The sequence below is a fragment of the Austrofundulus limnaeus genome, unplaced genomic scaffold, assembly GCF_001266775.1.
Source record: "Austrofundulus limnaeus strain Quisiro unplaced genomic scaffold, Austrofundulus_limnaeus-1.0 Scaffold3, whole genome shotgun sequence".
In the NCBI taxonomy this organism is placed as follows: domain Eukaryota; kingdom Metazoa; phylum Chordata; class Actinopteri; order Cyprinodontiformes; family Rivulidae; genus Austrofundulus; species Austrofundulus limnaeus.
The window spans coordinates 6,451,491-6,463,190 of NW_013952405.1; the positions used below are offsets into that span (position 1 = coordinate 6,451,491).

Below are 11,700 nucleotides of genomic sequence, written 5' to 3' on the forward strand. Positions count from 1 at the left end.
CTCTTGGAGGAGAGACGAAACGTTTCATTAGAGAAGAACCCGTCCAGAAGACCTATACAATTTTTTCTTTTTGAGTTCACTTTAGGAAAAAAATATTTATACTGTTTGTGTTCTACAACATGTCTTGGTGCTGTGTGTGTTTTATAGCTCATTTAGCATTCACGTGTCAGAGACAAGAACACACAAACATAATAATATGACTGGAGAAGGTGCKAAAATGTCTAATAAAAGAAACAGCAAGTCTTCCTTTTAATGACACAGAGACAGAGGTGTATGAAGTACTTGGAAAAAACAAGTAAAAGTAAAACTATGTTAACAGAAAATGACTGGTAGAAAATCACTGGTAAGAAAAGTGCTTAAGTTTAAGTTATAAAACTGCTCACAATAGGAAAAGTAAAAGTAAAACTTGTAGACTCACTTTAAGAAATTAAGTGTTGAATTTACTGAACCAAAATATGTCAACTGGTTCCTCTAAACTGAATTGAGTAAATGTAAAGCAGGCATTTTTCATTAAAATTAAAATGTGTAAATTGCTCAATTTGATTTAGTGGAACCAGTTGACATAACTTAGTAAATTCAACATTTCATTTTCAGAGTGCAGAAACAACTCTTTTCATGATGAGTTGTGGTCATATTTAAATTTGTAATGTGTAACTAGGTGTTAAATTAAAAAAATAAAAAGTATCATTTTTATGTTTTGAATGTAATGAAATAAAAGTAAAAGTTGTGATTTAAAAATACTTGGCAAAATTACAGCGCCTCCAAAATTACTTAAGTACTGTAAGTAAATGTGCTTCATTACACCTCTGCAGAGAAATAGACATAGATGAGCTCATGATGATTATTTGTGCACCTTTGATCTACTTTTAATCCTAATTGAAGGAAATTTGCTGCATCTTTTTTTCATTATATGACTTATTCAAGGTCTGTGTCATCTGACTGTAATTAGTCACAGTGATCTTAGAGCTCACATGTTCCACTTAGCCACAGGCTTATAGTTAGAGCTATTAGTGGGATTGTTATTGCACAATATTTTCAGCTCTCATTTTACAAATCTTATAATCATGTTTCATGTTTGGTATAAAGTGTGCATCATCTAGGGCTGCACAATATATCACAAAATTACTGCACAGTTTCAACATCGCTGCTTGAACTGCAATAAATTAAAGACCATTCAAGTATTGATGTTCTGCATAAAAATAATGGTTTTAAACGAACCAACAGATTCTCACCTTGATGCTCACGCCTGGTTTAGATGATAGTGATGACAGAATTTAAAGTAAGACGTGAAGAAAATTAGGGTTTTTACCTGAAATGATTTATCACAGTAATAAAAAAATAATATCTCACATCCTACGTTTTTCTGTTTAGAGTGCCATCCTTTCCATATGATGCAAAATACGAACAGCAGCTCATTAAAACATTTCTGCTTGCCTGACAAATGAAACAGAAGCACTGCCTGCTGCTGTTTTGTTGCAGAAACTGTTGTGAGGAAGGAAAAAGGAAACAGTGGCTTGCTTTTCAGAAAGTTTCAAACACAAACCTGCAATTTTCTTTGCATTGGTGTTTACAAAAGAATTAAACAGCAGTTTTGTCAATTATCATAAATACAGTAAACCAGTGTCTTAAAGCTGATAGTGCTTGTAGTTGGACTTCAGATAAATCCTCTGTTGTATCRTTTTATTTTCTTTGTTCATCTTGATCCAAGTGTAGACATTATCTATCCATCCATTTTCTGTACACGTTTCTTCCTTTTCAGGGTCGCGTGGGTCACTGATGCCCATATCCAGCAGTCACAGTGCGAGGGGTGGGGTACACCCTGGACAGGTCGCAAGTCCATCACAGGGCCACACATAGAGACAAACGAGACAAATAACCATTCACTCTCTCACTCACACCCTAGGGACAATTTAGAGTTACCAGTTAACCTAGCAGTCATGTTTTTGGTCTGTGGGAGGAAGCCGGAGTACCCGGAGAGAACCCACACATGCACGGAGAGAACATGCAAACTCTACCCAGAAAGGTCCCTGGACCGGGATTTGAACCGGTGACCTTCTTGCTGAGAGGCATCAGCTCTACCAATTGAGCCATCAAGCCGCCCTTACATTATTAAAAATATATGGTTTGGTTCATGGTAGTTTGGTGGTTCGGGGTATCCCASTTGGTGAGATGTTAGCTACTTTTGGTTTGGGTCATTTTGTGTTAATAGCTAGATATAAAGAAACAAACAAATAAATCCTGCAGTGGCATATTGTTGCACTCCTGATGGCATACGCTGTGGCTTCACCACATAAAACTGTAACACAATTGCATCTGATGGTAGGGAATCAKTTTTTCATTCAAACCTGCAACACAAAAAGCACTGATGAAAATTTTAGACGTGACACTGCTGAAATGACTGCTTTAGAAAAGGAGAAACATTTAGATTGAATGCTGTCACTTTATTAAAGTGACTGCATTAAATGACTCTATAGCTCCCAGACTTCACATCTGCTGCCCACGGTGCCGAAAGAACTTGTCCACCTTTTGTTCAATGTGAGTAAACTGTGACTCTAAAGAGGACGAATGTGTCTGCAGCCAAAACTACAGAGTGAGTGAATGAGTATGATAAAATATGAGGAAGAGCTGAGAGCTTAATTAAGCGACCTGTCGCATGCAGAAATGTTTCTCGGTGGATCAGAAGCTGTCCTGGTTTCAGTTTCCTGCAGCTTTACCATGATTGGCTGAGTGTCCCAGATCTGTCCTGCTGGTCTCTCTCCACCCAACACAAATCATCTCACACACGGCACTACACCCGCACCTAATACAACTCACCAACAACCTCACTCAAGATAACATCCTTACCGCTGTCTATTTATTTTATTAGGTTTCAGTTTCTATTTTAAACGTGACGGTTAAACAGAGTAAGGTTTGAAAACAGCTTGAAAAAGTAATTAGTTTCTAATCTAGTTCAAGACTTCTTGGTTTAAAAAAATAATCTTTAGATTTTGCTATATTTAAACACAAAAAAGACATTCAATTCTCAATTTTTAGTTTTACCCACTGTGGAGAGAAAAACTTTATGTAGAGAGGTACTGTATCTTTTTGTTACATAGTTAGAAGCTCATCATTTTCTTTGTGTGGCTACAGCAGCAAAGCTGGTAAAGAGACAAAAAATTACTTTAAAAACACATTCCTATTTTTAAAAACACTGAAAGAAAATCTTATCATCTGTGTATTCTGTTTCTGGTGTTTTCAATGAGAAACTCTTTGATTAATCAAGATCCTCGTGCATTAAAATTCCTAATAGAAGCAAGACAGATAACGAGTAATATGGCAATTATGTTGGATCCAGAAAAGGGTCAGTATTTTTAAATAATCTCTGCTACTCTGTGTAATATAAATCATGGCTGAGAAATCTTTTGTTTCTAATCTATCTTTCTGTTTCTGTGCTAAATGGTCTATTAGAGAGACAGAGAGCAGAGCATTAATAAACACAGAGATATGGTTGTYTTAAAAGTGAGCTGTTTAATTAATAAATTAATTAAAGATAATTTGCTTTAAAGGTGATTTATGTAGAAGAAAAAAGCATCATTTGTTAGGTTAATAAATGTCCTGCACCAAAAGCACAAATTATCTTCTTTACATTAGATCACAAATTTTATGGAAAAGAAAATTATTGATACATTCACTAAATTCTTATTTTAATTAGTTTTATGGTTTCTGTGAAAAAGACGAAAAGAAAACTGGCTGAGTGCACAATTAGACACTTTTGTGCAGTAATTAACTGAGGCAGTCATTTATTTTTTGAGATACTGTTTTCTTTCAGTTTGTCTTGTTTAATTAAAATTATACAACTGACACAAAAACCTCAAGTTTTAAAGAAATGTCTGAGTCTGGTTGTATTTAAAAAATGATTAAAAAGATTACAAAAGACTCAAACATGTATTTATTGTAAAGTAGGAGGAAACAAATAATAATGACTGAGCAGGGGTTCCAAAACATTTCCATGTCATAGCCCCCAAACAGCCTCTGGCCCCTTATAAACAGTACATCATATGTAAAGAAACATCAACTTTTAAAATGTTTTTTTTCCTCACTTTTATTTACTACTCATTTGTGTAGCATAATAATTTAAACGTTTTAAACAGTTATATTCCCAACTTTTCAACCAACTGTTGACAAAAAKAACAGAACAAAAGAAATCTCTCATAAACAACATTTATATTATAATAAATTATATTTTAAAATATTATTTTAACAACAGATTTGATTTTATGACATTTATTGAATATAATTTCTTTATATTTATTTTTTTCCTCCAGCTTTCCGAGGCCCCCTTAGCGTCCCCTGGTGGCCTCCCAGTGGGCCATGGCCCCCCCTTTGAAAAACACTATCTTAGAGGAATACTGTATGTTCTCATACTTGTCTTTTATAAATAATGGAAAAAATACAGTTAAAATAAGTAAAATTGTGATTTTGTAATGATGGACCACAAAATCCAGATCGAAGGATTRTTTATTTGAACTCTTGTGTTGGACAGGACGTAGGTGTTTGTCTGTTTGTCTGATTCTGGCTGGTTTGAAACACTAACATTCACTTTAAATGACTAAACCTTTTCAAACAGACGTATATGCTGGTGTTACGCTACAAAGATTTTCTGTCTGTTTGAGAAGTCCTCCTATATACAGCCTCGCTACCAGAAATAACAGTAGACCTACACCTCTCACTGCGCCTCAAGGCAGAAAGCAGTGAAGTCAAGTAAAGAACAAAGAAGTCAAAGACAKCTATAGGAGACAGGTATTTTCAGGCCATTGAATGGAAAGAAAAGAAAATAATGTTATGAGTGGTTTGTACAATGAACTAATAAAGAAATTAAGAAGAAATTTTGCCTATGAAGCTATAAACTGATTGTGCTGCTGCCAGATCCACAGTATTTAACTCAGGAGACTTTTCAGAAAAGTAATAGTGATTTGTTGACTTACTGGTCCACCTTAAATAGGGTTTGGAATCGTTTGAAATTGAATGATTCCGGTTCCTGATTTTGATTCCGGTTCCTGATTCTTTTTAGAGGCAAGTTACAAAAGTTTACATGGTCCAGGTAGCTAACCAAATCTTACAATCTTATTTCCAGCCAAAAAGTATATTTTTTAATCTTGTTTTGAGACTGATATTCAAACAGCAGACTATGTTAGATTATTAATCTTATGTCAAGAAGTATTACCAAGTGCAAATCCACTGTCAGATTATTTCACTTCATTTGAGTCATAATCATCTGAAACTAAGTGAAAACATTTTGCCAGTGCAGTAAGACAAATCAGAGTAACTGTGCAAAATAAATTCTTAACATTTATATTCACGTTCGTAGGTTTGATATTYATAGGTCTTGTGAGGAATTCTTAGTGAAAACCATAAAAAGTAAAAATTTCATATAATTAAAATTCTTAGAGATTGAGAGTATTTCATCCAGAAAGAACTCTGGTTAGATGGACAGTTTTTGCAGTGTACACTTTTACAAGAGAGCTTTATTTTGAAAATCTTTATGAAAACACATTGACACATCCCCAGTGTCTGATGCTGCAGGTTATGATTTGAAGTTCTAGTATAACTTGTTAGCTGCCTCAGTGTTGGTATTAGACAAATTTTATTGTTTTACTTACTCATCAGCGAAGGCTTGCGTATCATGTCAAAGACAATAACCTGAGTGATGTTTATCGTGTTTTTCACGCAGTCCTTCTTTGCATGACTTATTTTTTGTTAAAGCTAAACCACAGCTTAGATCACAGCTGTATACTGCCCAATTGTGCACACACAATACCTGTAGATTCTTCTTTGGTGGTGTTCCGGAGGCTCACCTGCAGGTTTCGTTTGGCAGCTTCTTCTTCTGGTTGGTGAACTTGGTACTGAAAGTAGAAATCAAAATTTTAAAATTCATCTGATTGCGGGAGAATCGATGTGTTAGAGCCGGTTCCAGTTGACACTCAAGACTCGATGCCCAACCTTCACCTTGAAGACACAGCAAAGTGTCTAACTGTTGCTCTTTCATCAGTTGGACTCAGTAATTGTATCTGGCTTTGAACTAATACTGTCTCAAAGGATTACACAACACTTACATAATTAAAATTACTCTGATCAAAGGATAAGAACCCCAAACAGGTAAATTATTTTGATATTACAGACAGAGGGTCCTGACTTTGAGCCAGAAGATGAAATATATTAGGTTTTGTATTATCTGAGGAAACAAGCTGATAAATATGAAGTTTATAGAAAATATAAGAATTGCTTCATAAATATTTGGCACATAATATAAATGATCTCAACCATGATGAATGTCCTAATATATTTTTTATCTTTGTCATGATGAAAAGTCTTCCTACCACAACAAATGTTTTTAAGCACATTCCTAAATCTGATTCAAATTTGATTTAGCTTTTGTTTAAATTGTATGCATACAAATGTGCACATAAAAACAAACAACAAAACAACTGATGTTTATTATTCATGGTGGTGGCACAAAAAACATTTCATGCACTGCTTAGTTTGTCTTGTGACTTGCTAAGTTTTGATATGAGATCTGTGCTTACTGGGTGAAAGAAATCTTATTTTCACCTCCTGCAAATAAATAAAAAGCAACAACAAAAACAACAAAAAGAGCTCAGGTGCCTGACAACACTGTTATTCAGGCAGATGATGAGAAATCTGAAAAGGAGGCCAAGCAGCAGGCTGCATAAAGCAGATTTAAGACCCATGTTGATATTTTAGATCTCTGCTATTGATTTCTCTCCTTTCATATGATTTTGCTTTACTGCTCTGTCTCTGGCAGGTGAGAACTAACACAATTCATTTCAGTTGCTTTTCTTAAGAGGATGAGGAAAAGGCAATTTTCTCTTTTAGACCCACCATTGGACTATGACCAGTTTCACTGAAATGGAAGTCTTTTTATTAACCTTCAATTGGTGCAGAGATATAGTCAAATAGAGATAATTAAAGTCCAAAAGCCATATAGTGCTCTGATTCAGAAAGGCTAATGAAAGATTTACTGTCATTTGAAATTAAATTTGGAGCTGATTCAGCCGTGTAATGGCACCATTGTGTCGAGATTATATTAAGGTTCAATTGCTTCATTTCAAACTAGTAGAAATGGAGAAAGTGACAATATTTGTTTTGTTATATTTTATTTCATATAGACTAGATTTGCAGGTTGTCTGCATCATAATAAAAAATGTGGTGCTGCTTCTAAACCCTGACATTCTTGTCCTTTTCCCATGAGGTATTATTGTAATGCGCGCATCATGATTTACTCTTTATCCTGAAAACAGGAGCATATATATGTGCTGGCCGGCTCAGTTCTATGGAACCTGCTGTTTTGTTCCGACACGGTGCCACAGCTGTTTAGTTCTTGTTCAGATTACCTGAAAGGGGAGGCAGAACACATCACTTTGGATCAGCGCTCGAGGCCCGCTGCGTTAAGTTTGGTCTGAGAAGCCAGAAACTAAAACGGGCCATAAAAACAGAAAGAGTCACGACTGTTTGGAGTCTCATCTGTTCCAACAAGTCTATGTTCAGATGGATTTTGAGTGGCTAAAAGGGTTGACAGTCTCATTTTAGTTTTCTGTTATAACTGTAGATTAGATAAAATTAGAATTAGTGTCTAAAAAGGAAAACAAACAAAAATGACAATGTCAAAAACTATCTCTGTACACAGCAGGAAAATACTGAAACTCAAACATGAATGGAGAAATTACAGAACCACGATTACACTTCTCATGTAAAAACAATGTTTGTTTACCTTTTATTTATTGTATGCTTTCAACTCTGTACTAATTTGTGCTGCAGAAAGTTTAAAAGTAAGCTGATTTATTTGGCAGTTGTTAAACATCAGATGCCCTTCCTGTCACAATCTGGGTTCAAACTCGCAACCTCAGAATTAAACCGTGAGACTGACCACCGAGCTACCACATCCTCCTGTCAGTATCTGTGTTCAGTGAGGATTAGATGATACGATCACTTTCAAAAACACATGTTTTTTTTTAACTAGAGAAAGTCAACATTTCAACATTGGTTCCTGTTTTTTTTTATCTGTTAAACTAATTTAATATGACATAAAAGTGGTCAGAGATGTAATTTGAACTCCAAACGAAATGGAGATCAGATTATTAGAGACCATTCACAGGCTAATGTCAGACGCATGAACTCCTGGCCAATTAGAAGAAATAATGGTGGCACATTATTTTGTCCTTTGAGCAAATCACTACTGAAAGAAGTATCTAAAAAATCAAATAAAGCAAAAATAAAAATAACCTCCTGTGAAGAACTATAGATTTGAGGATTACCATGATTGAAACGGCTTCTTCAGATGAGTCCCTAGTCGTTTTCCTAATGAACCTACAAAACAAACTCTGCTGCAGTATCAGTGTCAACATGATTCTGTACTGATTTCTTTGTTTCAAAGTAATATTACTCGCTTATAAAAAAAATCCCTGCCATGCATCAGAAGGTAAAGAATTCAATTCAGTTTTAGCGCCAAGTCACAACATAAGTTGTCTCAGGGCACTGTACATGAAAAAAAAGAACAATCTAAAGAAGAAGCCAGCAGATTGTGTTGAACTTCATCACTTCATCACAGTCTTACATCCTGAGCAAACGGTGGAGAGGAAAAACTCCCTGCTWATCAGGAAGAAACCTCCAGCAGAACCAGGCTCAGGACAGGCGGCCATCTGCCTTGACCGGCTGGTTGGAGGACAGGAAAGAGACACAGACAAACACAGAAGAACTGGTCCGGGTGCACCTTCTTCTGGAAAAGAGACAAGAAGCAAAAAACATGTTGATAGAAATAATTACAATAAACAACAGAGACTAAAGACAACAGCAGAGCGAGGAAATGTGCTCAGTTTGTGCTCCAGCAGTCTAAGTCTATAGCAGCAGAAATGAAGAATAATTCAGGAAACCAAATTTAACTATATGATTTATCAAAAAGGAAATCTTCAGTCTAATCTTAAAAGTAGACAGAKTGTCAGCCTCACAGACAGAAACTGGAAGTTGATTCCATAAGAGAGGAGCTTGATAACTGAAAGCTCTGCCTCCCATTCTACTTTTAGGTCGTATTCAGACCTGATAATTTGCTCCGCTTTAAACGAACCAGAGTTCATTTCCAGCGTTGGTCCGGATCTTTTGTGCAGGTGTGAATACACTCATGCGAACTCTGGTGCGGATCAAACAACCGGACCGAGACCTTCTTTTTGAGGTGGTCTCGGTCCGCTTCCAAACGAACTCTGGTGCGGTTCGGTTCAGTTTGCTTCTGGTGTGAATACAGACTGGACTCTAACCGAACCAACTGCATTAAATATGCATTTTTTTGGACTTCACAGGCCACCGTTACTGAGCTAAATAAACTGAAAACATACCTGTTTCGTCGTCTCCTGTTAGCAGCTCTGCTGCCAGCATGAAAGAACACACAGAGCACCTCGTCTCCTTTGGGTCGCGGGACACATTTACTGACGCCGCTCCAAAATTAGAAAATCATCACGGAACCACCATTAAATTAGCTGCTTCTGACATTTTAAATGCTATTGCAGTTGTACTATCAGCAAAAATGTGCGCATCAGAACCGCAGCATGCAGGACTTCCTTGTTTTCTTCTGGATCTGTGGCTCAGTCCTGCCTCCGTCCTTTTTTGTCCAATGGGAGCAATGATCGTCAGCCTCATGGCTTTGTTTACAAGTTATAGTTTGTTTGCAAAAAAGCACAATGTGAATGCAAACCGCACCAAATGAAAAAAAAAAGTCAATTTTTGGTCAGGACCAAACAATTGGACCAAAGGACTTTCCTGGTCTGAATACACCCTTAGAAACTCGAGGAACCACAAGTAAACCTGCAGTCTGAGAGCAAAGTGCTCTGTTAGGAAAATATGGAACAATAAGATGTTTAATATATGATGGAGCTTGGTTGTTAAGATCTTTGTATGTTAGGAGTAATATTTTAAATTCTAGTCTAAATTTGACAGGGAGCCAGTGGAGAGAAGCTAAAACTGGAGAAATATGATCTCTCCTTCCAACTCTCATTAAAACTCTAGCAGCAGCATTTTGGATTAACTGAAGACTTCTTAAAGAGTTTTTTGGATGTCCAGATAATAAAGAATAACAGTAATCCAGTCTAGACGTGATAAATGCATGAATCAGTTTTTCTGCATCATTTTTGGACAAAATGTTTCTAATTTTAGTGATATTACGCAGGTGGGAGAAGGCGGTCCTGGTAACATTTTTAATATGGGGGTTAAAAGACATATCCTGATCAACATTAGAACTGGAGGCCAGATTAATGCCATCCAGAGAAGGTGAAGGGCTACAAAGTTGATCCCTATGATGCTCCGGTCCAAAAACCATAACCTCTGTCTTATCTGGTTTAGAAGCAGAAAGTTGAGTCATCCATGTTTTTATGTTGTTAAGACATGCTTGTAGTTTAAGTAACTGGTTGGATTCATCAGGTTTCGTGGATAAATATAACTGAGTATCATCAATATAACAATGGAAATTTATCTCATGCTGTTTAACAACTTAACCTAATGGAAGCATATACAAAGCAAAGAGGATTTGTCCAAGCACTGAACCCTGAGGAACTCCATGACAACTCTGGTGTAAGCAGAAATGTATTATTAACATTAACAAACTGTAATCTATCAGTTAAATAAGACTCAAACCATCTTAGAGCTGTAATCTCAATATCAAGTTCAAGTCTACGTAATAAAATATTGTGATCAATTGTATCAAATGCAGCACTGAGATCTAACAGGACAAGAATGGACACAAGTCCACTGTCTGACAGGACAAGAATGGACACAAGTCCACTGTCTGAGGCCATGAGAATATCATTAGTAACTTTAACCAGTGCTGTTTCTGTGCTATGATGAGCTCTAAACCCTGACTGAAACTCCTCATATAGATTATTTCAGCTGAGTGCAGACGTACAGAAATGTGCAAACATTTCAGGTGCATTAAAATTTTTATTCATTGAAAACGACCATAAAATTTGGTCTGTTTTAAACATTTAGCCAGAGAAAAAAATCATTGAGGATTCTGAGATTTCATAAAGAAAAAGAAAACTACGACAAAGCAATAAAGTGGTTGATTTTTATGCTCTGAAGAACCTTTCAACAATGGATTTTAAACCTGTACGAGATGTTTAAATGTGTTTTTCTGAAATGATTTTCATTTCACTTTAACTTGTTAAAATATTTTCTCTGCACAACACCCAACTGGTTGTTAAAARCACAGAGACAGAAAGCTTTAACAAGCAGTAACAACTTCTGATTTATAGGAATATATGTAGTCACTTTCATGTTGGTCACAGAGTCACCTGGCCGCAGGATCTTTAGCTCCAACTTRTAATTTACAGTACCTGATTGATTTCTTATATGGTGTTTAAGTTTAGCTGACTCCCTGCTCTATTGTGGAAAATGTTGCTTTATTTCCTGATAGTATTCCCAAGCAGAAAAATAAAATGCATTAATATGAATACTGAACACATTGGGCCTCATGCAAGAACCGTTCGTTCACACAGATTTGTTCTTAAGTTGTACTGTACGAGTGATTTAGGAGAATTTGTGGCATTCACCAATGTTTTCRTATTCTAAGATTTTTTTCAGRBAYRAACAAAATTCACGAGTGGTCCAGACCTGTCGTATATTTTACGAGCAGTCAGTCTGCTGTTATCCAGACGGGTTTTC

The 11,700-nt window shown here is 36.1% G+C and overlaps 1 protein-coding gene across 3 annotated transcripts in view; it reads left to right on the top strand.

Moving 5' to 3' along the window:
* cpne5a (copine Va) overlaps positions 1–11,700 on the top strand; it is a 90,232-nt gene that overhangs the window by 54,129 nt on the left and 24,403 nt on the right. The window lies entirely within an intron of this gene.